Source organism: Stegostoma tigrinum, chromosome 27, assembly GCF_030684315.1.
Source record: "Stegostoma tigrinum isolate sSteTig4 chromosome 27, sSteTig4.hap1, whole genome shotgun sequence".
Lineage (NCBI taxonomy): Eukaryota > Metazoa > Chordata > Chondrichthyes > Orectolobiformes > Stegostomatidae > Stegostoma > Stegostoma tigrinum.
The window spans coordinates 30,831,305-30,854,059 of NC_081380.1; the positions used below are offsets into that span (position 1 = coordinate 30,831,305).

Consider the following 22,755-nt stretch of genomic DNA (forward strand, 5'->3'; position numbering starts at 1 on the left):
ATAACAAAATGATTTTGACACAGAAGGAAGACATTTAACAAATCACATTTGTGCCAGCTTTCTACAAGAATGACTTGATTATTCCTATTCCTTTGCTTATTCCTTGTAGTCCTGCAAATGCTTTTCTCTTGGCGTGCTTGTCCCATTCCCTTTTGAAATCTACAACTGATTCTGCCCCAAACACACACTCAGGACCGTGCATTCCATAACCTGTCTAAAATGGCTTAATCCTCAGGCTAAATAAAAACTGAAAAAACTGCAGATGTTGCAAGTAAGGAACAAAAATGAACTCACTGGAAAAGCTCAACAGATCTGGCAGCATCTGCAAAGGAGAAAACCGAGTTAGTGTCTCGGGTCCAGTGACGCTTCCTCAGGTTGTCTGGCCAAAGTACCATCCAAACAGAGAAACAGTATAAATGCCATTGTTTTACTTGAGATCATATCATGTGCAAATTAGCTGATACTTCTGCTGTCAAATTCATCCCTGATTCCAGCAACTACAAAGCTGCCAGTTTCTCACTTGTCTCACAACAGCAGCTAGTGCAGGATGTGTAAAAGGATGAAAGTTTATCAGGGATATGCAGGACTGCAGAATTGAGATTAAAATCAAATCAACCATGATCTTATTAAATAGCAGACCAGGCTCGAAGGGCCGAGTGGCCTACTCTTGTTCCTTATTTGTATGCCTGTTGTATTTGAGTGTTTTTGTATATTGAATAGTGAAGTTGGAGCAAATAACTTTGTCTTTGTCCCAATAGCCCACACTTCAAAGAGTACATGTGACTAAAAGCCTCTGCTCAGCATTTTCAACTAGAAATGAAATCAAGAAGATTTTTAAAAAATTATGGTCCTCCAATGTTTCAAGAGTAATTTTAACTTTGCCTGGGTGCTTTGACTTATGTGGCTTCTCATTGGAATTCTCTAACTGAAGTCCCAGTTGCCACAAAGCATTTCACTGTAAATGTATCAGGAATTGGCTGATGAACATTCATGACAGTTTAAGGGGAGAAAGCAGCACGATCAATTACAGCAAACAATTCCTCTGGACATTCTTGATGTTGGTTCAAACCATGATTCATGAACTGACTGGCCCAAATAAGGAACTGAATTTACTGCATCTTCAGCTTGTGAATCCTGGCCCAGTTCTGCAAATATTTCATGACAAGGATTGTGGTCCAGGAACTATTAAACTGGGATGAAAACATTTTAAAATTGAATTAGGAGAGTTAGCTAGCACTCAGATATTTGCATGTTTGGTGATTACAGGCACTAATGACTAATGCTATGAAGCAAGGAATACCATTGTTCTGCAAAGTGAGAGCGGTGGATTAGATTTCTTTTAACCAAGGGTCATTTTGTTCAGCTGTATAGTTAGTGATATGAGAGTTTAGAATTTTCAATGCAGTTGGATTATTACAGCTCTCAAATTTACTGAAAAGCTGAAAGATTCCATGTTTCTTTGTTGCCTCCTATTGGGTTCCTGCCAAGCAGAGGTGAAATTGTATGTCAGGAGTCTGTGATCCCTGTCATTTGATCTTCATCCATTGCAATTTTTTCTCTTTCACATCTGATTTTGTACCATATTGTCTCATTGACTTATTGGGTCATTGAGTCATACAGCATGGAAATAGACTCTTCAATCCAACCAGCCCATTGCCAACCATAATCCCAAACTAAACTAGTCCCACCTGCTTGGCCCATATCCCTCCAACACATCTTATTCATGTACTTATCCAAATGTCTTTTGAATGTCATAAATAAACCCTCAACTAACTCTTGAAGTTATTCTATGAAGTTATTTCTGTGCAAAAAAGTTTCTCCTCATCTTTTTGAAATCTTTCACCTCTGATCTTAAAAATAAAACTCCAAGGCTTACAATCCCCAGCCGAGGAAAAAGACACCTTATCTATACCCCTCATGATCTTATAAACCCCGGTAAGGTCGCACCTCAACCTCCTGTGCACCAGTGAGAAAAGTCCCTGGCTATCCAGCCTGTCCTGATGAAATCTTCCATTCCCAGCAATATCCTGAACCCTCTTCAGAATAATAATATAACAGGGTGCCCAGGACTGGACACTGTACTCCAGAAAACTTACTGATGTCCTGTATAACTGCAACATGATGTCCCAATTCATCCAGTCTACATGTGACACAAACTTCAAAGAATTAGGTGTCTGAACCCCCAGGTCTCTCTGGTCTACAACACTACCCAAGGCCCTACTTTTAATTGGACAAGTCCTGCCCTTGTCTGTTTTATCAAAATGCAAAACCTCGCATTTATCTCAATTAAATACCATCTGCCACTCCTCAGCCCATTGACCCAATGATTAAAACATAAAATGGTGTGAAGCTGGATGAACACAGCAGGCCAAGCAGCATCAGAGGAGCAGGAAAGCTGATGTTTTGGGTTGAGACCCTTGTTCAGAAAAGTATGCATTCTGAAGAAGGGCCTGCTGTGTTCATCCAGCTTCACACCATTTTATCTCCGATTTTCCAGCATTGGCAGTTCCTGCTATCTCTGACCCAATGATTAAGATCTTTTTGTTAAAAAAAATGCATTGTTCTTTTAGTGTGAGTCTTGACCAAAGTTTAAAAAGGAAATTTCACACTTTGAATACACTTTTCATAAAATCATGAAGAGTAATAATTAAATGAGCCCTCTTTTGATGAATACTCGCTTAAAAATGAACAGTTTTGTCTATTTAATTTTCATGTTATAATGTTGGTTCTGTTTCATGATTGCCCGGACTGAACATCTTATTTGTTTAGCAGCCAGGTGGCAGATGTGTAGCCATACCTTCTGGTGGAGCTAGTGTGTCAGTCAGTATATTCGTCATGTAAAGATAACAATCTTTAGTTGTTAGTTGGATAGAGTTAGCTGCTGAGAAGCTATGTCATTGATATATTCATGACCTCATGACAGTGCTGAGACTCTGGAGAAGGAGCAACAGCTTTGACTTACGCTGAGTTGTAATGTGTATAGTCAGCCTGGTGAAAGTAAACATGTACTTTAAAAAGACCCAGGACTCTAGCCATCTCTCTACCTCACAGTAAGTCCTCAAAATTATCGTCTGAAACACACCCTGAATGCAACCGACAAAAATCTAACTTCCTTCTTCAGTTGGTGATCATTGCCATGTTAATTGAATTTATTTTCACACTGACCATTTTATCCCAGTGTATTGTTGACTTGCTTTATGCTATTTCCTGATTTTGCACTGATCTTCTAAAATTCAATCATTTTAATTCATATTTCCACTCCTTCATCAACTTTGCACGGTTCATCTCTGGCTCATCTGTTCTTTTCATTTCCTGATAGAGATTGAGATGTCTAGGAGCTTTCCACTGATTCCACCACAGACCCACTGACTCCAAAAAAGCCTGGATCATATTTCCTCCCGGCCTCATTCCAATACCAACTGCACGTCCTTTCCCCAGCTCTGCACTACTTTGATTAAGCCGCATTGTTCATCAGGACTTTCTAAATGTCATATTTTCACTTCAGACTGGGAAGGCCCTTGAGCAATTCTCACCAATTTCCTTTGCTTTTTTTTCCTGTAACGATTGGCACCAGATAGACCTTGTTGACTATGAGGGTCTTGCTTGACGTTGTTAACCTGGGCCAATCAGGAAAGACTTGGCTGACCAGTGTAACCAGGAGATTAGAATCTCCTCCGTTGAGGACAGACTCCAAGCTGGCTGGTCGCGGCCAGTGTACTGTGCACTGGTAAATAAACGGTGACTTGGTGAAGGGAAATTGGCCCCTGTGCAGTTATTTCACTTACTCTTTCCTCTTCTTTGGTATCATGAAATATTCACTTGTGTCCTTACTTTCCCCACCCTCGATCTCCGTATTTAACTGACGCTTTTTAGTCAATTCCACCAAGCCAACAAGATTTCACCACCAAGTGTATTCTCCTCTCTCTTTCCTCCATTCTATATGTTTGTTCTATAACTCGCTGGTTTACCCTTCAACCACCCTATGACTGGCTAAATGCATATATCATTAAAATAAACCCATATTTATTGATAAATTAATTTCAATCTCCACTCATTTGCATTAATTTTCAAATGTATGTTTTGTAATACATTCAAGAGCAGAACGGATACTTGAAAACAACCGTCAGCTGTAGATTTCTCTCTGATACGTTTTATTATTAGTAATTGTAAACTCTGCATCTTTTGTATCTAGCGTATTCCTAAAAGATAGAACATGTTGCTAGACGATTAGAAGCGCAAGTGATATTGAATTCTGTTACTTCGTGCCTCAGTAATACAAGCTAAAATGAGTTCATCATTTTAGTAGCCCTTGTCTAAGGTAATGGTTTCAAAGGAGTTAATGTTGAATTTGTATTATCTCTACCCAATCTGATGATGTCATCTATTCTTTCTTGCTTCAAGTCCTGAAGGACACGGCGTTTCTGGTTCCTGCCAGTTGTAATTATGTCTAACTAGTTAATGAATTGTACCTATTGTTATTATACAGTGTGTCATATCTTGTTAAAGCCAGTGCCTCTTCTTGTTCAGACTCTTTGTGATCTATCTTCAGTCACTGATAATTTGATGGGTTCCTTGTGCTGCACTGGAACTGTTCCAACCTTTGGGCCAGGAGGCCTGGCTTCAAGTCCTATCAGCTCAAGATATGTGTCATACCATACCACAGGCCACTGGTGTTTAGTAACCAGGAGACAACATGTTGTCAGTGATGGTAGCTGAATAATAGCAGCCTTATTCTCTGAAACATTAACATTCTAGATAGCTCCAAGTATGCAGCGAAATTGCGCATTTCCCAGTTGTTTAAGTGTGACACTGCTTCTCTCTCAAAGATGAATCTTCGCACTAACACTGCATTTGTTGGACAAACTGTGTTGTCAGCTCCATTTTTTAGATCCCCAGAAAGAGTTTTAGCATTATTGTGTTCCTGTTAAATAGTGAAAAGTGTGAAAATTATCCACAGTCTTCATATCAAAATAACTGCATTTGCAAGTTTGATTTTTCTTTGTCGAACACAGTGACGTAAATCCTCACCTGAGAGGTATCTTTGTATCTCTGTTGTAGCACAGCATGACTGTGATAAAACTGTCAGTGACTTCATTCTCAAAGTAAACAGCTCAGAAAAACATTTATTAACGAAGGAAGTGCTGTCTTTACAAAAAGTTTAGTTTTTGCCTTTTTAATGAAATGCATTTTTGTTCTTTTCTCAAATTTCGTAATAAGTGGTTTGTTGAACAAGTGTTTATGCAAGGATAAAGACCCTCAATGATTTTAGATAAGAGAAAACCTAACTAGAGTCTGCAGGTTCCTGTAGCTAATGCAATGAACTGCTTAAATCTCAGGCTCCAAGTAACAGTAACAGTGAGGCTTGGTTAGTAGCACTGTGTATATCATTCACAGTTATTTTTTCAGAAAACTCTGGCTCATAGGATAATTGCTTTGAGTCAGAGAATGATGGTTCAAGCTTCTCCAAATCAGCTCCATGGTCTGCCTCTTCCTCGCCACAATTTGCTTGTAGATTTGCTCATTTGAAGATGGACAGGTTGTGTCGGGTCAAGGAGGTGGGGATGGGAGGGAGAGTTGGACATGGGATGAGATCGGGGGTGGGGCGATTTTAAAATTGGTGAATTCATAGTGGAGCTGCCAACACAATTTGCCCAGCAAATGCAGTGTTAGGCCACTGGGCTGCAGGCCCCTGAGGTGGAATATGAGGTGTTGTTCCTCTAGTTTGCTTGTGGTGTCATTGTGGCACTTTAGGAGGCCCAGGATAGGTATGTCACCCAGGAAGTGGGAGGGGGAGTTAAAATGGTTCTCTGGATGTTCTGTAGGTAGCAGCTGTTATGGTTTGCGACAAATTGGGGTGGTCTGAATGTTGTTTGGAGTCCGTTGAAGATGATCCAGCTGTGTAGGCAGGTACTGAGAAAAGAGATGTGGCTGTAGTACCAGGTTTGTTTCAGTATGTGGTCTAGGAGCTTTAGGGCAGAGGAGATCACCAGAAGGTTGCAGAGGGAGAGAGAGCAACTGAGGTCTTTCTGGAGGGTGAAGGACAACTGCTTCAGGGTGGGCATCCTTGGAAGAGGCTTCGCAGTGGGGTTATAATTCACTGTGATAGTAAGAACTGTAGATAATTGAGTCAGAGTTGATACAGTGTGGAGCTGGAGGAGCACAGTAGGTCAGGAAGCGGTTATGAATTGTTTTAGATATTAAAGTGGTTAAATGTTAAGAAGTGACTTTATTTGCTACTTTTGCTGTCTGCCTCTTTCTGATACCAGTCTTAATTTCAGTGTCTTCATTTCTGTGAATATCTGAATATTGAATTCAAGCTCTCTGCTTCAACCCCCTTCTCAGTTCTTCCTGTCATTAGTTTGCTACACTGTGTACCAAATTCCTGGATGTCTTCACTGTACTTTTAGAGAGATCCTGTGACATAGTCAGTAGCTCTGCGTTCAGCAGCCCCTCTGGACTTGTCAGCCACAGACAGTGTGTTTGTGACATAGTTCAACAGGTTGATAATCAGCTTACTCCTCCTCCCACCAGTTCTCCACAGTCCTTCAACGAGAAATAAAAGTGTGATGTGAAGTTATCAAGCAAACTGTGCCATTAGTAGCCTACAGCTGCAGCAGCATTTTGTCGACACTTTTTAAAAATCTAAACATGGATCACCAAGTCTGAACAGTAGGGTAGATTGTGGATTGCGCATCTCACTGCTTCAGTGAAGTTGTGACGGTGTAGCAATGCTCTCACTTTTTTAATAGGTTATTTTGTCCTGGGTTTTCTTTTGTAGAGAAGTTGTAAAGGCAGAGGTGCTGAAGTATCTACTGAAGTCTGCCTGAGTTAATATTTCAAGAAGCTTTTAGGTTTTTTTCAAATACAAATGTAACATTGGAAGAAGAGTGGCCAGTTCTTCCAGATCAGGCTTTTTCATTTTTTTTAGCCGTTTTGCAGTAAGAAGCTGTTTGGGGTCCCAGAAGGGTTGGAGCTTCAGTAAATGATTCCTAGCTTTGACGTTCTCTGAAATGTCTCTTGATGTTGAACAGCTTGAAAGCATTTGTGTCAGACTTTATCTTTTTACCAAGGGATGCATTGATGGGATGTTACGAAATTGGAACAATCAATGAGTAATAGGTACTGTATCTATTATTCGGTTAGTCTTCCAATAGTTGAGTTATTCTAAATTCCTCTTGTTTGCATTGTATTTGTATAGTGATTAAATAAGTTGTGTTTTTCTTAATGTTGAGTGGATTGAGCAGTTTATCACATCTGGAACATACACTTCACATCAACCTTTAGAGTTTAGGCTACCTTCCTAAAATATTTTGTGGGGATCTGGTCTGGCCCATAACAAGGGTGGTTGAATTATTGGCAATGCAACCTTTTAATATGAAACATTTAAGCCTAAATGTCTTCAACCTTTTATTTAAAAAATGACAAAGCTTTCATGACAGCTTCAGAAGAAGAGCAGGGAATTTTGTCAGTATTAAATTCAATATTTGAACTTAAAGCAACAGCAGCGAAAGAAATTAACTTATTGCTCACATCATTGCTGTTGGTGTGTGCAGACTGGCTGCTGCACTTATCTCCAAAATAACAATATCAACCTTTTAGAAGTAATTTATTAAATTAAGGAATGATACAAGTTCTTTTTATCTCTCGCCCATCTCCCCCTGCCTCTATAACTGTTAGCTTGATTGCTTCTCTGAGATTACCAAGCTCTGTTGACTGTGGGCAATACTGTCAGTGTTGGCGAAGGGGACTCTTATCCCATTTGACTAGACTGAGCTTAATCTCAGATTCCAGGATTGAGGGGGGAATTGACTGATCTACTGTCCAACAGGCTCCCTATGGAAATCAAATAGAGCCTTTCTGCAGCCGGATGTTTTCCTTATTGTGGAGACAGAAATTCTTGGAAATACTCGGCAGGTTTGGCTGCATCCGTGGAGAGAGAGTAAACAAACAAAATTCTGTTATACGTTTGAGCTGATGAATAAGGGTGTTCTCCTTTGCTTTCTCTTAGGAAAGAATTGATCTAGTCCATCTTGTTTCCTTCTGCCTGATTTTTTTTTTTGTCCAATCCTATGGATGTATTTGAATGCTGAATTGACACTATTCAGATTCATTTCACTTTGGACCTTTTAGTCTAGTGTATGTGTAGTGTCGGTTAGATGGGCTTGAGATCGGTATGACAGGTCGGCACAACATCAAGGGCCGAAGGACCTGTACTGTGCTGTAATGTTATACGTTCTATGTTCTATTTTGATTACATTTTGAAATCTCCTGATCTTTTTGTCAGAGTCCTCTATGAATTATACCTTTCATTGAGCAGCTGAGACATCCTAGAAGATTTTATATTTACAGATGCGTGAGGAAGACATTTGACACACTAATCTGTTTTCCTTTGCTATTTTGTCCTGGAACAGGCCATTAGCCTGAAGACAGAGTTTTCCCCTTGAGGGGCACCACTCCCCATCAAGCATGGCTAACCTGAAGACTCTCCTTCCCTTACTACTTGCAATGGCATGTTAGAAGGATTAACATGTAGATGAACTTCTTTGGTCACACTATGACCACGCTGTCTGTAGCCACCAAGGCCTGAAATGGGACTTGAAACCAGAGTTCCTGGCTCAGGGGAAGGAATGCTATCCATTGCATCACAAGACCCACCCCCCCCCCAACCCCACCCCCTCCCCCGCCAAGACATTTCACCAGAATCATAGATAACAAGGTGTAGAGTTGGATGAACACAGCAGGCCGAGGAGCAGGAAGGCTGACGTTTCGGGCCTAGGCCCTTCTTCCTGCTCCTCTGATGCTGCTTGGCCTGCTGTGTTCATCCAGCTCTACACCTTGTCATCTCAGACTTTCCAGCATCTGCAGTTCCTACTATCCCTCACCAGGAATCATAATTGCTGAATTAATCTCAAAAGCCATTTAATAATGAATAAGGCTTTTTAATCTTAAAGTAAATTCACCATCACAAAATTAATTTTAATGAAACCGAATATCTTTTGAAGTTGCCATGCTTTTGACTTCAAACACAGGGTAGCTTAAGCATCAAAGTGGTCTTGAATCTGTCTTCAGTAATTGAATTATTTTTGTTCCCCTGCTGAATATTATTGACATATTATTGTGTTCCATTTAATAAATGTCTCACTTTGAACCTTACTTAAATGAGGGAGAGATTGATGTTCTGACTGATTACTATATCTACTAATGTTGATGCTGATGTTTTAATGAAAGTTAATTAGTTGGCAGCTCGTTCTCATGTGCTTTTAATGCAGCAAGTTCCCGGCTGCAATCTTCAAACCCTACTGTCCACAAGGGCTCCATATGTACTCCTTCACTTGCCGACTAGGAGGAATTAAATTGTGAGCACATAGTATTTGATTAATCAAATTCTAACACATTATCTAGGTGAGCACTGTTAAGTGCCATTCTTTAATGTGCATGCTCTGTCACTGTGTAACATACACTTTGGAGAAATAATTAAACTAAAGGGGATTTTCAAGTCTCCCAAATGCTATAAAGGCAGGAGCTCTTGAATATAGAGAGAAGCTGACATTCAAGAAAAATAGGAAACAAGGTAATGGTGGAGGAGTAGCACTCTTAATCAAGGATAGCATTGACACAACAGTTAGGAATGACCCTGATTCAGGAGATCAGGATGTAGAATTGGTCTGGGTAGAGACGTAAAATATTAGGGGCAAGCAGTCATTAATAGGGGTGGTTACAGGCCCCATAATTTAGGACTAAGTATGCAAGATAAAATATCGGTTGCTTTTGCTAAAGAGATGACTATAATCTTAGTGACTTTAATCTACATTTAAACTGGAATTATGATAATGACAGTAATAGCCTGGGTGACGAGTTTAAAGAAAGCTTTTGAGAGTGTTTCTTAGAGCAACATGTTCCTTAATAAACCAGAGAACATGTTGTTATATTAGAGATAACGAGCTGGAGGAACACCACAGGCCAGGCAGCATCAGAGGAGCAGGAAAGCTGATGTTTCAGATCAGGATAACAAAGTGTGGAGCTGGATGAACACAGCAGGCCAAGCAGCATTTCAGGAGCACAAAAGCTGACTTTTCAGGCCTGGACCCTTCATCAGAGAGGGGGTTGGGGAGAGGTAACTGGAATAAATAGGGAGAGAGGGGGAGGCGGACCGAAGATAGAGAGAAAAGAAGATAGGTGGAGAGGAGAGTATAGGTAGGGAGGGGATAGGTCAGTCCAGGGAAGACAGACAGGTCAAGGAGGTGGGATGAGGTTAGTAGGTAGGAGATGGAGGTGCAGCTTGGGGTGGGAGGAAGGGATGGGTGAGAGGATCAGATCAGGATCTTTGATAGCAGTTCTTGCTATCTGTGATTTATAATAGACTTGCTTTAGTTTAATGGAACAATAATCAATTATTATTATTAATAATCTCATAATTAAAGCACCTCTGGGTAGCAGCCACCACAATATAATTGAACTCTGTGTCCAGTTTGAAAGGGAGAAGGTTGGAGCTCAGACTAATGTTTTAAACCAGGTAAGGGCAAATGTGTAGGCATGAAATCTAAGCTGAGCATGCAGGATGCTGTAGAAATTCAGCAGGTCTGGTATCACATGTGGAGAGACAAACATAGTTAACGTTTCCAGTCCAAAGATTTTAGTTCTGAAGAAGAGTCATACTGCAGTCAACATTAATTCGGTTTCTATCTCTACAGATGCTACGAGACCTGCTGAGTTTCTACAGTATTCTCTGTGATTGTTTTACAGGGTCCGGTGTTTTGCTTTTATTTATGAAAGATGAGCTAGCTGAGGTGAACCACCACGCCAGGTTAGGGGAAAGATCAAAAGAGGCGCAGTGACAGGTATTTAAAGCGATTTTTCAGAAAACTCAAAATAAATATATTCCTAAAATAAAGAAAAAAGATCTAAAGGGAAGACCCACCTTCTGTGGTTAACAAAAGAAATTGGAGAAAACCTCAAACTGGAGGAAAAAGCAGCTATCTGCGTATAGGTGAGTGCCAGGTTAGATGACTTGTCAGAATGTAAAGAATGGCAGAGAATGATAAAAGGATGAGGATGTTAGATTACAAGAGAAAGCTAGCTAGAAATGTGGAAATGGTCAGCACGAGTGTCCAACAGGTACTTGAATAAGAAAATTGGAAGTAATGTGAATGTTGGCCCTCGAATGAGTAAACATTGGAGGTAAATAAGGAAATGGTGCATGAAATGAATCAATAGTTTGTTTTTGTCTTCACAATAAAGGATATACAAACATTCTTGTAACATACAAATAAATGAGGAGTCGGAGAGAGGAACTTAATGAAATTACAATTAACAGGGAAGCAGTACTAAGTGAACAGGAGGCTGAGGAGTGACCTTTTTAGAAGTTTATAAAATCATGAGGGGCATGGCTTGGGTGGATAGCCAAGGTCGAAATCCCAGGGTATGGGAATCCAAAGCTAGAGGCCACAGGTTTAAGGTGAGAGGGACAAGATTTAAAAAGGACCTGAGGGGCAATTATTTTTCATGCAGAAGGTTGTGTGTGTGTGTTTGTGTGTGTAACAAGCTGCCAGAGAAAGTGGTGGAGGCTGGTGCAATTGAAACGTTCAGAAGGGATCTGATTGAGTATATGAATAGAAAGGGTTTAGAGGGATATGGGGAAAATGGGACCAGATCAGTTTAGGATATCTATGCGACATGGACAAGTTGGATCAAAGGGCCTGCTTCTGTGCTGTATAACTCTATGACTCTATGAACTGATGAAGGTGCTGGCTAACATGTCTCTGGGTCCAGACGGGCTTCATCCTAAGATTTTAAGAGATGTCTAATGGGATGTAGATGCACCACTGCTGATTTTATAAAATTCTGTGGATTTGAGCAAGGTTCCATCAAGACTGGAAAGTAGCAAATACAAACCCTCTGGTCAGAAAAAGAAAGAGGTACAATAAAGGATCTTATAGGTCAATTAGCTTGACAATTGTCATGGGGAGGTGCTAGAATTGATCATTATAAAGGTTTTGGCTACACAGTCAAGGAAAACTAAGTGTAATCGAGAAAAGTGAGCCTGGTTTTGATGTGTAGTTTAGATGTATAGCCATTGGAATTCAGGGTCACAGGGATCGGGTTGGGAGAATAGGTCTGGTGGGATGTCGTTCAGAGGGTCGTTGTAGACTTGCTGGGCCAAATGGCCTGTTTTCCACACTCTTGGAATCCTACGGATTCTCAGCAAATCAAACGTTGGTGGGAAAGTGAAATTCAAAACACCAACTGATCAGGCATGATTTTATTGAATGGCACAGCAGGCTTGAGGTCCAAATGGTCTACTTATGCTCCTATTTTGTATGCTTGTATGCCTTGTGGTATGATGAGCAGTGTTCCTAGTCTTTTGAGCCAGAGATTCTAGGTTCAAGTCTCGCTTCAGGACTCAGTGGCTATGGAAGATGAGTTCGTGATGAGGTTAAACAGGTTATTATCGTGTAACCTTATAAAATGGCTAAGGCCAGGAGTGTCTTTTGGTTGGACATATTTAATGGAGCAGTGCCCCTCAAGCTATAGTTTTGGGTGACAATCTTGACCATGGAAATGGACGTTTTGTCTGCCTCATTCTTCCCTAGGTGTGACAAGCAAAGTAAAGAAGCAGAAGGAATTATATAAAGGTATGCAAAAATTTCAATAAACTTAATTTGCTTAAAGTTTTTCCATTATTGCTTTGAAACATTTTCAGCTCATCTATAGAAAAGCTGCTGCATCAGTGAACATGCCAAATTAAATTCAGTTTAATAAATGTATGGGAATAGCTGCAATGACAGAGCACAATTATTTTGTGGCCTGTCTATGTTTACAAAGATTGGTCAAGTCTTTTTTTTCCGCAAAAGTTGAAATCTCTTTAAAGTGTGGCCATCAGACTACACTAGAACTTAACAAGAAAGGGCTTAGCAAGTCAGTTTAATATTCCTTTGCAAAGCTACAGTATGATTAAATAAAAGCTAACTTGGATTTTTGTAGCATCTTTAACATACCATGGGATTTGGACTAAGAGCAGCATCCATTAACTGTGGTACATGCCTGGCTAGAGTAGCAGATCCTGTAATGGGATTTGAGCATCTTGGAATGGGTGAAATAAAATGGACTGAATAGCTTTCTTCAACGTAATGACCTTATGATCTTGTAATGCATATTCTTCAAATTGGTGTGATCGAAAAAAGCAATCGATAGTGTTTTGGCTGTAACATGGCTCTGGCCTGCCCTCTGCTGTCAGTCTTTTGCCTCTTTTTTTCTGTGCTTTTTATTTTCAGTCATACAGAGCCACTCAGAGCTCCTGAAGATTAAATGTTTGCTGCTCAGGCCCTGAAACTCTCCATTTCTATTTGAACAGAAAGTAATATAGCTCTGATTAAAACAAATATAAGTAGAAAACAAATCACACAGTGAAAAGCAACAATCGGAATACAAGATGAGTTCACAGAATCCCCCACAGTGTGGAAGCAGGCCATTTGGCCAATCAAGCCCACACCGACCCTCTGAAAAGCATCCCACCCAGACACACTCCAGCCCTGTAGCCCTACATTTCCCATGACCAATCCACCTAGCGTGCACATCCCTGGACACTATGGGAATTTGGCATGGCCAATCCACCCTAACCAGCACATCTTTGGATTGCGGCAGCAAAACCAAGCACTCGGTGGAAACCCACGCAGACATGGGGAGAATGTGCAAACTCCACATAGACAGTCGCCTGAAGGTGGAATCGAACCTGGATTCCTGGTGTTCTAAGGAAAAGTCACCAGACCCGAAATGTTAACTCTGATTTTTCTTCACAGATGCTGCCAGACCTGCTGAGCTTTTCCAGCAATTTCTGTTTTTGTTGTTGGGTCCCTGGTGCTTGGGAGCAGCAATGCTAACTGCTGAGCCTCTATATTCATGATTATGAGTATCAGTTAGCCACTCATAGTAGATAGTAAGAGGAATGCTGTAATTAGACTGAAATCTAGTGTCACTGGTCATTAAGGATCAGTCAATAGTCAATACAATTCCCATTTATATCATCTTCACATTGCTTTCAGTCATTTCAACTTGGTAATTTGATGTATTTATCCCTTGCAACATACTCTGCCTAAAAAAAACTGGCAGATGAGTTACAATATGGGAAAATGTGGCGTTGTTCATTTTGGTTGGAATAATACAAAAGCAAATTGTTACTTAAAGGAGATAAAGTGAGTAATTAAGATAACTGATAGAATGCTGTCCTTTATTATGAGAGGAATTGGACATGAAAGTAAGGATGTTATGCTTCTGTTACGCAGAGCATTTGTGAGACCACACCTTGAAAACTTTGTGCAATTTTCCTTTCCTTATTTAAGGAGAGATACAAATACATTGTAGATGATTCATAAATTACTACTTATAATGAATGGACTATCTAATGAGAAAATACTGGACCGACTGAGCTTCTTTTCACTGGAGTTTAATAGTGAGGAGGATTTGATTGAAGTATATAAGATTCTGAATGGTTTTAATAAGGTGGATGAGGTTAGGAACAGGAAGCACATGAGAAATTAGAGTCACCCTCTTGGGGCAGAGATGAAAAGCCTTTTCTCTGAGTCACGATTTTTCTCCATTTTCAAACAATCAGCCTTAAAGATCGGTTGAAGTAGGCTCAATGAATATTTTTAGGTGGAAGTTGGAAGTAGCTATATCCTTAATAGGCAAGGGAATTGAAGGATATCAAAGGTCAAGATGTTGAATTCAAAACACTTAGAGACCTGTCATGATCTGAATGATGGAGGAGGCTCCAAGGGCCTTTGTCCCTATCTCATAAATTCATATGCTTAAGCAAATTACCAGATAGTATTCCAACTGCGAGCTGCATTCCCTCCCCACTGCGCTCCTTCACAGCTAAGCCTTTGTACACTTAGCCCATGAATGAATGAATCATTTGGTAGCTATCTCTAATTTCTGCAGAGAAGGTAGTGATGAGCTGCCTTCTCTAATTGCAGTAGCTCACGTAGTGTCAGTTTATCCGCAATGCTACGAGGGAGTTCCTGGATTTGCACCCAGTGATAGTGACGGAATAATGGTATAGCTGTCAGTCAGGATGGTGTGGTCTCGGAGGGGAACGTGCAGAAGTGCCGTTCCTATACGTCTGTTTCCCTTGTGTCCTATTTGGTAGAGATCACAGGTTTAGAAAATGTTGTCAAAGGTTGCCTTGGCGAGACCTGTACACGCTCTGCTTCCACTGAACATCACTGGTAGAAGGAATGAATGTTTAATGAAAGCGTTGTAATTTTTTGTGAATAATGGCTGAAATTTTCAGGAGAAAGTCAAAGATTGCATAATTAAACTTCTGGCTGAAATTAGGCCTGAGTTAGTCTTATGCCTTTACAAGTTGGAGAAAACTATGGAAAGTGAAGGATGATTATCTTAATCCTGTGATTAAGTAGTGTGCAATACTGGATTACAGAGATTTACTGGTAATTTCTCCTTCAGAATGTCAAAAGAGGCAAATTAAGGTAAAATTAACTTTAGATGGAGGTTTAGGAAGTTCACTTATTCCTTGAAATGCTGAAGTCCAGATGAAAAAGAAGAACACTGGATCTCAGGGTACAAATACATCACCACTAACAGTACTGACACAGGTTCATCAGGCCAGACAGAAAACCATTCAGGCACTAGGCTTTATTTCCAGAGCAATAGAAAATAAAAATAGGGACGTCATGCTGAACATGTGTTGATGCTTGGTTTGACTACAATTAGCGTACTATATGCAGTTCTGCTCACTTCCTTGGGAAAATGATAGAGGCATTGAAGAGCGTGCAGAGGAGATTTATGAGCATGATACCAGAAATGCATGGGTAAAAGTATTAGGAAGAAGACTGATGGCTAACCTAAAAGAGGTCTTTATCGTGTTATGGCTCACTGGAGGAAACACACAGGAAATTGAGCCCTGCTACTTGTGGAATTGTCACAAAAGTTAACAATTTTGGAAAGTACGCAGAATTCCCCAATTTTCCAGTCTTTTACACCCAGTTTGACGAAAAGCACGGACTGGGCTTCTGCACTTAAGAAGCATTACTATTAATTTCAAGATAAATAGGTTCTAATTATGGGTTAAAACAATTTATGAATCATTGAAATGTGACTCGACTGGTTAAACCTCAACCCCCTAATAAGCTCCCCCTCTGCACACGCATACAGACACAAAAAGCATGAGTGTTATGGATGTAGGGAAAGATTGTGAAGGCAGTTCAATGGCCCCTGTCCACATGATTTTCTGCGATGATCCTTTTGCAGTTCAGAACGCAACTTTGGATGTTCCTTCTGCAGACATTATTGCATGTTTACTGGAGTTGCAGGGTGACAGGCTCATACTTATAAAAGGCTTCTGCCTTATTAACTAAAAGACACATCTTACAGCAACTGAAGTGGGAAAAATAAACAAGCTTTTTTTCAGGCTGCAGAGGGTAAAAAGAGGCAGCTCCTGGCCTTGCAGAGATTCAGTGACTTTTGCTACGTCATTCACAGCCCCAAGCTTTTCAGCTCTCTAAGAGCCAATCACATCATTGTTGGCGGGCTGAAAGCTTTTGTCATTGACACTGGTCATTGATCCACAGACCAATCAGCTACTTGTTGTGAGCTGAAGATTCGTTTGTAATTAACCATTGATTCTAGCTTGTCTGTGACGAACATTCACCACTGCTTGCAAAGCATCTGTGTAACTAGCAATTACAATGAGTTCCAGGTTACTTCTAAAAATTGCAGCAATCACTCAACAGTTCTTGGCCTTCAAAACTATACTTTTCTTATTTCAGTCCTCAATCAAAAATATAGAAAAATAAAACAGGTACAACCTTTTTCAATAAAAAGCATTCATAATTTTATGTTAGTGGTATAGAGATAATTGTTCTTCTTGTGAGGAAGAGTATAATTAGAGACCACAAATTTGACAGGCATGAAGAAATCCAATCGGAAATTCAGAAGCAACCTCTTTAGGGAAACGGTGGTGAGAATGTGGAACAGACAGTAATTTTGCAGATAGGGAGAAGATTTACAGTCATTTGAGGGAGAAAGGTTAAAGGGTTAAGATGGTGAATTTAGTTGAGGAAAGATGTACTGAGGTTGACATAGAGCAAAAACAACAAACCATCAGTCGGGCTGAATGGCCTGTTTGACTGATACGTATCCAAAGTAATCTTTGCCTTAGAGCTTCAGCAAGCAAAAGAGAGAAGTTTATCTAGGAAGTGCATCTTCCAGTAATTGACTGGACTGCTTTACAGACTTTTTTTTTAAATGTCAGAGTTGACAACTAGAATGTGCCTTTGTGGAATATTGAAGTAAACAGCTGGCTCTTCAGAAAATTACAACAACATAAAACTCTGAGGGAAAGTGAGGAAGTTCCTTTGAGAAAGGTTGCTGCAATCTGTTCTGAAGTTAGGAAACAAATTATTTGGTTGTTTTCTAGTGCTCACTGGATTCACAGGGAACAATGGTTCTTTAGGCCCAGCAGAGAAATTTTTCTGTGTAGTCTGATTATAATTCAGGAATAAATAAGTTCAGCAGCAGTTTAACTGGGATATATTTTTAAGGGTAGTGAGTGTTTTGTTGATAACCTTTCATAATGTGGACTTTGAAGTAAATATTCAGTAAAACATACTGGCCATCAAAGTGAAGATATGCAATTATTTGGGTTTGTCAGCAGAACTGTGGCAAGGTAGAGTCAAAGTAAATAAAACTATTAGCCATAACTGGTTAAAGGCAGGTCACTTTATACAAATTTTCCTTTGTTCTCACTTCATTTAAGTGATACTGCAGGGATTGTAAATCCTTCAAATTCTATTTCATTATCTCCTTCCTTTCATAGAGATTGTCTTATCACTTTGTACAGACTGATGCGCAGCATAATTGTCTCTAATGAACAAAGAAGCATTTTATTACAGCACACTGATCACGTGTTTGAAATTGCACATTTACTATTAGCAGTGACAGCATAATAACTAGTTAGCTGTGTTCAGTCATAAGATGCTGTTTTTTTTGAAATACTGAAGTCATTATGCCCTGTTCTTACCGATAAATGCTGAGAAGTTTGAAACATTCAATAATTTGAATTGAGCAAAGTTGGAGCGCATTGCATAGTTTGAAATTAATGTAGATGGTTGCAGTTGTATGTCGTCAGTCTTTTTGGCATTAGAATTAGGATTATTGTCATGTACTCAGGCACAGGGACACATGGGCACAGCAAAAAGTGTACAAAGTCACTACTTCCAGCGCTATCTTTGATACAAATATACCTAGGTACAAAATCTTAGAAAAATGAAGAATTGAAGCTCTGGAAAAGGATAGACCTGATCTAAAAGTTAATGTTCTAAATTGGAGTAAGGCCAAATTTGACTCTATTAGCAAGGTCTTTCAAAAGTTTATTGGGGGCCTTTAAAAATGAGATAACGAGAGTTCAGAGACAGTTTGTTCCTGTTAGTGTGAAGGGCAAAGCTGGTCGGTGTAGGCAATGCTGGATGACTGGAGAAATTGAGGCCCTACTCAAGAAAAATGGAGAGGTATACGTCCGATATAGACAGCTAGGATCAAGTGAATCCCTAAAGTAGCATAAAGGCAGTAGGAGTATACTTAAGAGGGAAATCAGGAGGGCAACAAAGGGACATGAGATAGCTTTGCCCACTAGGGTTAAGGAGAATCCAAAGAGATTCTACAAATAGGGGGACAAAAAGTAATTAGGGAGCGAATAGGGATCTGTAAGGAACAACAAGGTTGACTATGTGTGGAATCACAGGAGATGGGTGAGATATTGAATGAATATTTCGTGTGAGTATTTACTGTGAAGAAGGATAAGGAATCTAGAGGACTTGGGGAAATACTTAGAGATATCTTGAAAAGTGTCCATTCCAGACAAGAGGAGGTGTTGAATGTCTTAAAGCACATAATGGTAAATAAATCCCTGCAGCCTGATGAGGTGTAACCCAGAACTCTGGGAAGCTGGGGAAGTGTTGCTGGGCCCCTTGCTGAGATATTTGCATCATCAACAGCCACCGGTGAGGCAGTGGATGACTGGAGGTTGGCTAATCTGGTGCCATTATTTATGAAAATTGATAAGGAAAAGCCCTGAAACTATAGATTGGTGAGCCTGACATTGGTGGTGGGTACGTTGTTGGAGGGGAATCTGATGGACAGGATTTATATATATTTGGAAAGGCAGGGACTGATTAGGGAGAGTGAACACGGCTTTGTGAGTAGGAAATCATGTCTCGCTGACTTGACTGAGTTTCTTTGAAGAAGTGATAAAGAAGATTTGGAAGGCAGATAAAGATGGATAAAGAAGGCAGAGTTGTAAACGTTGCCTATATGGACTTGAGCAAGGCATTTGACAAGATTCCCCAGGTAGACTGATAAACAAAGTTAAATGACATGGAATACAGGGGAACTAGCCAATTGGATATAAAATTGGCTTGAAGGTAGGTGACGGGATGGTGCCATTAGAGGAGAAAGTAGTAGTGGATGATTGTTTTTCACACTGGAGGCCTGGAAACAATGGTGTGTGGCAAGGATCGGTGCTGGGTCAACTGCTTTAGTCATTTATATAAATGATTTGGATGCGAACACAGGAGTATGGTTAGTAAGTTTGCAGATGACCCCAAAATTGGTGGTATAGTGGACAGTGAAGGTTATCCCAGGGTACAACAGGGCCTTGATCAGGTGGGCCAATGGGTCAAGGAGTAGCAGATGGAGTTTAATTTAGATAAATTAAATAGGTGTTGCGTTTTTGTAAGGCAAATCAGGACAGGATGCATAGAGTTAATGGGAGGGCCCTGGGGACTGTTGCTGAACAAAGGGACCTAACGATACAAGTGCATAGTACGTTAAAGGTGGAGTCGCAGGTAGACAGGATGATTGAGGTGTTTGGCACACTAGCCTTTGTTGGTCAGTGCATTGAGTATAGCAGTTAGGAGGTCATGTGGCTGAATAGGGCATTGGTTAGGCCTCTTTTTTGGAATATTGTGTTCAATTCTTGTCTCCCTGCCAAACAAAAAGACATTGGCTGAGTTAAAGGGTGCAAACAATATTTACAAGGGTGTCGCCAGGGCTGGAGGGTTTGAGCTATAGGGAGAGGTTGAATAGGCTGGGAATTTTTTTACTCTGGAGCATTGGAAGCTGAGTGGTGACGTTTGTAGAGGCGCTTAAAATCATGAGGGGCATGGACAGGGTATATGGCCAAGGCCTTTTTTCCAGAGTAGGGGAGTCCAAAACCAGAGGGCATAGGTTTAAGGTGAGAAACAAAAGATTTAAAATGAACTGGAGGGGCAACATTTAAATGCAGAGGGTGGTGTGTGTATGGAATGAGCTGCCAGAGGAAGTGGAGGAGGCTGGTACAATTACAATGTTTAAAAGGCACCTGAATGGGTATATGAATAGGAAGGGTATGGAGGGATATGGGCCGAAGGGCCAGTTTCCATGCTGTACAGCTATGACTGTAGTGTCTCAGCAGAGCATGGGCCTAATGCTGTAGCTGCAGTGTAAATCAGGATTCTGGAGTTTGAGAGTCTTTGTGAGATGAACTGGGGGATACAGTCCTGCCTGGACTTTAACACTAAATGAAGTGCAGCTCTGGTATGGGTGTAGAACTGTTATTTTCTACGAATGTTTGCAAAAAATGTAGAAGTCATAAGAAAGGCTTTGCCATATAAATTTACAACTGATGTAGAAGGTGATTAAACATTACTGCACCTATAATAAACAGCACCTAAGAACTATTTAGTTGAGCTAAAAGAAACAAAGATGAGGCTTTTCTGGTGTGGCGGTAGTGCCCCTACCTCTTAGCCATGAGGCCTGGCCTCAAGTCCCATCTGCAGAGGCGTGAATTAACATCACTAGGCAGATTTTATTAAAATAACAAGTTGAAGATATGTCCATCCAACCTGTTCCCATATGCCCAAATGGAATGAACTGAAATGTGATCAGTAGCTGATCTTCTATAATGGAAATATGTCCACTGTCAATGGACATATTCAGATTCACTAATTCATATAATTTACTGGATTTTCAGAAGGTTGTTTGACAAAGTTGCACATGAGAGTCTTTCAGGAAGGAAACCAATGGACTGCAAACTTTTTCAGCAGTAAAAAGAGTAAAGTGATCATGGAAATCAAACAGATCATTGCTGTACTGGTATGCCACTAAGCTGGTAATCCGAGATAATGGACAGGGGTCGATTAGCTCAGTAGGCTGGACAGTTGGTTTATAATGCAGAATAATGCCAATGGCGCAGGTTCAATTTACCATGAATGTCCCAATTTCTCAACCTCTCCCTTCATTTGAGACATGGTGACCCTCAGGTTAAACCATCACCAGTAACCTCCCTCTCTAATGAGAGCAGCGCTACGGTCTAGGAGGGCTATGATGAGACTTTACTCTTGCCTTAGTAATCCAGAGGCCCAGGTTAATGCTGTAGGAGATATGTGTTTGAATCTCATGGTTGGTGGAATTTAAATTCAATTAAAATGTGGAATTAAAAAAATCTTCAGTCATAATGATTGTGAGCACATCATCAATTGTTGTAACCCCCATCTGGTTTACAACTGTCTTTTAAGGAAGGAGGGTTGTTGTCTTTTTTCAGACTGACCACTCTGTGACTCCAGCGCTGTGCTTAACTCTTAACTGTCCATGCAAAACTTTCAGTTCACTAACAGTTGTCTTGTTAGTGATAACTATTCACAATCATCAGGCAAAAAATGTGGGAAAAGTTCAAGAATTTATTCTGCTATTCCAATTATTCAGAAATTGCTTTTAATTACAAAAGCATCTTTTGCACACAGCGTAAAATTAGCTGATAGCCTCATGTATCAGGGAAATAACAGGGCTGGAAGGATCTGGATCAGTGAAACAGTTAGCTTTGTAAATCCATCTGCTATTCCATAGTTTAAATATAATATAATGACCGGTTCGACAGAAAGCAGATAACATGCCCAATAAAATGATGTGTAATAGTGAGGGGAGGAAAACATTTGGATGTAATTATTGAGCATTTGCTGAAAGCTTACAGTCAATGCATCATCAAAAAAAGCCAGCCCAATAATATGGCATTAACGTATAGATCAAAGTTATTCCTTACTTGTGTACATCAACGCTGAGACAACAGTTGTCATATTGTACACACCCTTTTGGGTAACAATTTTTGATACACAGGAGTGAGTTCAGGAAAATCAAAGAAATTTGCAGGTAACACAGCTGGAGGAACGCTGCAGGCCAAGCAGCATCAGAGGAGCGAGAAAGTCGACATTTCGGGTCGTGACCCTTCAGGGTCCTGCTCCTCTGGTGCTGCCTGGCCTGCTGTGTTCCTCCAGCTCCACACCGTTATCTCTGACTCCAGCATCTGCAGTTCTTACTATCGCAAAGAAACTTGCAGGACTAGTTTTCAATAAGGAAAAGATGATCAGTGATCCAGATACAAGATATTGAAAGGCAAAGCTTCTGTCGACTTAATTTGATGCTCTCTGACAGTACTGAACAGGAACTGATGGGCTTAAAATGAAAAAAAGCCTGATTTTTGGAAGAAACCGTAGTGTAACTGTAATATCACTGAGCAAGTAATCCAGTGGGCCAGACTAATAGCCCAGGGAAATGGGTTAAAATCCCACCACAGCAGTTGGTGTAAATTATCTCACAAAAAAGTTAGACTCTATTAATAGTGTCACGAAGTCACTGAACATCAAATTGTTTGTTTAAGTTGACAGCAGCTCTACCTTCCAGCATCTTGCCATCAAATGTTGTAAAAAT

The 22,755-nt window shown here is 40.3% G+C and overlaps 1 protein-coding gene across 7 annotated transcripts in view; it reads left to right on the forward strand.

Moving 5' to 3' along the window:
- LOC125464515 (coronin-6-like) overlaps window positions 1-22,755 on the forward strand; it is a 222,945-nt gene that overhangs the window by 156,812 nt on the left and 43,378 nt on the right. The window lies entirely within an intron of this gene.